Below are 5744 nucleotides of genomic sequence, written 5' to 3' on the forward strand. Positions count from 1 at the left end.
TAAAATTTTATGATATAATGAGGATCCACTGATCAGCAATTTAATTGACCAATTATTTATTAATTTTCCTATAAATACTAAATACAGCTAAAAGAAGGGCAGTAAATGGCTGTAATACTAGTTATAATATTGTAAAATATTACTGGTGGCACTGTACTAGCCATGCACAGCCACTCATTTAGCTACTTTCTTGTGGTCAGGCCCAAGAGGAATCATAGATGTCACTGCAAAACATACAATCATATGTTCTGTCTTACTCTTGAGTTATTCTCTTAAAGAGTCCCTTCTTACGTTTGTCTTGAATGTTACCTTTATTCTAATGGTAAAATTTTATTAAATGAATGTTCCTGTGAGTTATAAAAAATATGACCTTAGACAAGCGTGATACGTATTGTAGTTCCAACCTGAAAAGGTTTTTTTTTTAATTTTCCAAAGCTGTTATCATTGTTATTTGATTCTTGTGGAGCAAACATCTAGGTATTAACTGCGTGAAATGGAGAGTAACACGAAGGATCGGTTGGGGAGTTATAATCTTAAGTCTTTGTTAGAGCCGGACTAAAATTGATAATTGACATCGTCTATATCTTTGCTAAATACAGTGATTACAGCTCATCTAATAGAACGTCATGAGTAAAGTTGATAATTCCGAAGAGAAAAACGAGTGCAAGTAGAAGGGGGGAGAAAGACTTATGGTATCATTGTTTAAAATACTGATGTGATTATCAGCTGCCTGCTTTATTATGATTTTTGAGGGTATAAAGAAAGTATTTATTAGCAAAATGTTTAAAGAAGATATACTACGTATAATTGACTTAGACGTTTTTTATTCGTTACAGTAGATTTGAAAACGTCACAATTCATGAAATTGTAATTAATTAAGAACCATATTCTCAAAATAATAACTAATGAAACGACAAAGTAGAGTATTTCGAAATATATTTAAAGTTCCAAGTTTAAAAAGAAGACTTAAATTAGATATAATCTACATACTAAAAAATAAAACATCATACATTTATGTTAAATATACAAAATTAAACAATTGTAATCATATAACTAATAATAACAATAAATTATAAATACAGAATATTGAAATAAAAGATTGATCCGAATAATATTTTCTCGTTCTGGCATGAATTCAGTCAAATATGTCATAATTTTAAGTTGCTAAACACAAGCCAGACGCGGAGTTTAATCAAAAAGAAACTCCCTTTTTCTTCATGTTGAAGTTGCTATATACAATTGTGAACAGGATAGATATATCTCTACCGACCATTGAACGTCATTTCCAGGAGCTTATCAACCATAGCTAATCCTTAAGTGATAAAAAAGTAATATTTATTGACTATGTAATATTGGAAAACCTAATGATCATACCCAAATCTTCAAGTGAAGAAACTAATGTCAGACAAACTAGTTGCGAACCATTCAAAGATACTACCCCCGTTGTTGTGACCATTTAATGAGTTTTGTATCATAGTTCTTGATAATTTTAGCTAAAATAGAATCATATTTTATGATTAGATTTAAAAAAATGAATACTTACTGTTAGATGGTACAAAATTCAGAGTTCTATTTCGTAATTTGGTGTGAATGATTCTAAACATGCTGGAAATTATATTAACTTCACAATTTAAAATGGATATTTCTATAAATGACATCATTACCAACATCCTTCATTAATGTAGTGATGGTTCCTCGGGAAGGGAAGAATTTACCCGTGTATTTCTTCATAAATTTTTTGAATGGAGGATGATTAGCAATAGATAAGGGTATTACATGCAATAAGCATCTTTGTGAGATCTGAGCTAAAGTATGACTTCATGTATTCATCTTTAACTTGATTTTATAGAACATACATATTCTTGTTGTGGGATGAGGATAATGAGTGGCGTGAAATTCTAGATAGGGCACTAAAAATTCGACAAACCATCTGTTTATCATCCGGTAAGTATTTTCCAAATTCCTGGGCTTCCCTTTCCAGAAATCGAGACAGAAGGAGACGTTATTTTAGGCATTTTATTCATTTCTCTATCGACTATCAGCATCTAATATTATATTAATATTGAATAATAAAGGCGGGAATGATAACGTTCTTGATAGAAGAAGATGTATATTATTTCTTCTCTTCTCCTCGCACACTTTTGTATTCTTATCAAAATTATCAACCTTAGACTCATGAGTAAAGACAGTGTTAGTTTTGGGTTTTTATTTTTTACATACACGAAGGTCATATTTTTTCCAACTATATATAGTCTAGAATTCTAAATCGGGAGCATTTTTTACCGTCTAAGATTTTTTGTAGATTTTAATCCAATCACTGATTTTATTTTCCAATCTAAATTAGTAGCATTTCCCGATTATTTATTACTGATTGCTACTAATATAATAAAATGTCATGAGTCATGACAGCTAAGATGATCTCCTCCTAGATATTCTTTGAATTGTTATTAGATTCTGTTTTAACAAAGCTGCAGATGATATTTTTTTATGACTATATATGAACTAGAATCTGGAACATTATTCAGCATCCGAGGTTTTTTATAGATGTTAATCTAAATACTCTCCAAATCTAATTAGCAGCATTTGCCGATTACTAATTAATTGACCAAGTCTCAAATTACTCATAAGTTGATTAGATCCAAAAAAAATCCTATCAGCATAACATCAAGTAACTTTAGACCCATAAATATTGTTGCTGAACTAGACCCTTTAAAAACTTTTTTTTAAATCCTGTATTATAATCAGTTATGCATTGACTATGTCATTTCGGTATCTAGAGAGTAGCTTAGCTGCCCTGGCGTTTTATTTGATCAGCTGCAAGAAGCTTTGTAAGAAAGGAAATAAACCCAAATCCCACTCAGTAAGTCAATTTTTGGTGGAGGAACGGAAAAAGTAGAACGACCCCTCATTGCATTATGGATCCTTCCCTAATTGCCTGTATCGTAGATTTTCTTTAGAGTATCGGGAAAAAAGGCAAAGTAGGACTATAAAAATCATAATCCACAACATCCACAAGAAACGGTACGAACAATAGGGAAGGGTCCATAGAGCAATGAAGCATAGTTCTCCTTCCCCCATTGCTCCACCAAAAATCGAACTAGTATATAGATGGTACATATAGGGTGGCATTACTCGTATGTGGATCTTCAATTCTACTCCGAATCTAAAAAGGACTTAAACTTAGATCTTCCAGGCATTGTCACTCTCTCAGTCTTTCATAAGCACACGCATTAGTTGTTAGGGTATACTTAGATACTTCAAGAATTAAATAATAATGACAAAAGCCTTTGAAAATAAAAAGTCCTGATTAAAGTCACTTCCGTTTTCTAGGACATATTTATTACAACTCTTATTATAATGGTCTATCCTGACAAATACAAGATAATTTGTCAAAAATGAAGTACTCTGTAACAAGTACATATACAATACATATTCATCATGGTTAACAAATCCTTCATACCTCTGTAAAAGTTTTTTTGTACATATACGTATAATAGTTGAAGAATGCAATATGAAGTCGTAAACACGGAAGCCATGTACATGAAATGTCAAAACAAAGCGAATGGCAACTATTTCGCTTTGAGAAATGAGAAGCATAAAAAATGACAAACTATGATCAAGGAATTGTTTTCTCTTCAAAATAACGTCATGGCTTTATTTACAACTAATAGTTCCCATATTATTTTTTTTTCGAAATTGCTTCTCCTAAAAAAATATATTTGACCAACGATACAATATAAGAATCAAAATTGTAAAATCAATTTTCAATTTTGAGGGATAACATTTTTCTTATAAGGCGTATTCCCATTGAGATACAAATTCTACTGTAAAATAATTTCCTTTAGAACTACTCCAAAAAAAGTTTGCTTCCAAATTTGAGACGTAATTGATTAAAAAAGAGGAAAAAACTGTTTTTCTCATTCCTTTTATACATTGACTTAGAATTATGAGGCGTAATTCTTTTATTAATATTTATTGATTTTAATAAAAGGGTTATCTCTACTCTGTCAAAAAAAACTTTAATGCGCATTAAAATTTATGAGTCATATTAGGACTTGAAAACACTTTATGTTGGAATACTATAGGTTTTTACATTTTATTACATCAGTTCGTATGGTTATGGGTTATGAGTAGAGTTCTATAAAATATGACATACGGATATTTAAAAATAATAGAAACTGAAAATGAACGTGGTAATCCTGACCATTTGAAGAATGGTTGAGATTTCTCTCGGAATTTTTGATTATATTTGTAGTACGGCTTTTCCGAATCAAGCCCAACTCCTCACGTTCTGAGTCCATTTTGGAGATCTGTAGGACTCCTGTCCATTTTTATGAATTAAGTTATGTCTAGTCTGTGTCTTTTTTTCTTCTTTTTCCCCCTACAGCTCTGACACAGAGGTTCTCAAAATTTAGTGCTCTCATTCATATTTATTGTCATATGGCACAATATAATTTGTATGTATAGCAAAGATACCTGCTTTTTAAAATCATAAATTTACTACTCATGTACGTTCTAAAATTAATTTCAGACTCCCTATTTTTGGAACTCACTGTTTTAGAGGAAAACAATTATTTCGATTCGATCTATTATACAAAAACTTAAATGTCTACTAAAAAAATGATTTCAATCAGTTATATTCAGTAAAGATTCTTACAATCCAATAATGTTTGATTAACAATCCATTAATGAACTGGAATATTATGCATACACTCTGACATTTATAAAAATGTTTCATATTCCTTAAAATCTACATTTAATCTCCAATAATTTCCTTTATGCTTCAAAAACATTAAATCCATTTCAATGCCCTTCTTTACTTAGCTTGATAATGCCTAGATTACAATTTATCAGTGTATTATGCAATTTTTAATCAAGCTTAAGTAAATTTAATTAATTGTTTTGCTTAAAAGTCGTTCCTTGGTTTTTGCATTTGATTTCTTGGATTATTATTCCTTTCAAGGTAAGAACTGAGGCTATGTGAACGGTAGCTACAAAATTATAATATTATAGCTGTTACATATTATATAATATACTTAACCTTATTAGAAATTGATGAATACTTATTGAAGTCACCAAAGTTCACTTAAAGTTATGAATATCTCATAAAAAATGTTATCAAAAATAAAATAAATAATTTTTTTTTTCTTTGAGAATAACAAATAATATTTAACTCAGCCCCAAACTCATGTTGTTAGGAATACTAATACTGAGGAAGTCTAATACTCAAACAAGTATTTTTAGTATTTCAATTGATATTTTTACTACTTTAAAATGGATGTAAATGTTAAAAAGGGATACGAAATGTAAAAGTTGTAATTTTTTTAGTCTTTTAACTGAATATCGTGTAATTAAATAAGTTATATGGGTTGTGTTTATTTTGGACCCAGTTCACTAGCTTTGTTGTAAAAAGGATGTTACTACCAGAGTTTTAATAAGTTTAGTGTCTCAAAATTAGGAATGAATGTCTTCTTAACCTCTTGCCAATATACAATTAGAGTTCATATTTATTACTTCAAAGTACAAAGTATGTTTTTGTTTACAAAACTAGACAAATATGCCCTCAGTTGTTGGATTTGATTTTTATAAAGTAGCAAGAATTTGTGAGGACAATAACTAAATATAATAGTTCCAATAAGCTAATAATAATATGTGATAAATCGTTTTATTTTAATTAGTTACAAATTGTACAAACTATTTATAATATTTGGCCCGTCCTCACAAAATCAATTTGAGACTATTTT

At 29.7% G+C, this 5744-nt stretch overlaps 1 long non-coding RNA gene across 1 annotated transcript; it reads right to left on the reverse strand.

Annotated features, from left to right (window-relative positions):
- Positions 1-637: 637 nt before the first annotated feature.
- On the reverse strand, positions 638-5084 carry LOC139907217 (uncharacterized). The gene is made up of 3 exons (XR_011783672.1): positions 1544-5084; positions 1375-1493; positions 638-1312 (listed from the first exon to the last, which is right to left on the reverse strand). It is a non-coding gene; the product is annotated as an uncharacterized lncRNA (long non-coding RNA).
- Positions 5085-5744: the final 660 nt, after the last annotated feature.

This window comes from Lepeophtheirus salmonis, chromosome 14 (genome assembly GCF_016086655.4).
Source record: "Lepeophtheirus salmonis chromosome 14, UVic_Lsal_1.4, whole genome shotgun sequence".
In the NCBI taxonomy this organism is placed as follows: domain Eukaryota; kingdom Metazoa; phylum Arthropoda; class Copepoda; order Siphonostomatoida; family Caligidae; genus Lepeophtheirus; species Lepeophtheirus salmonis.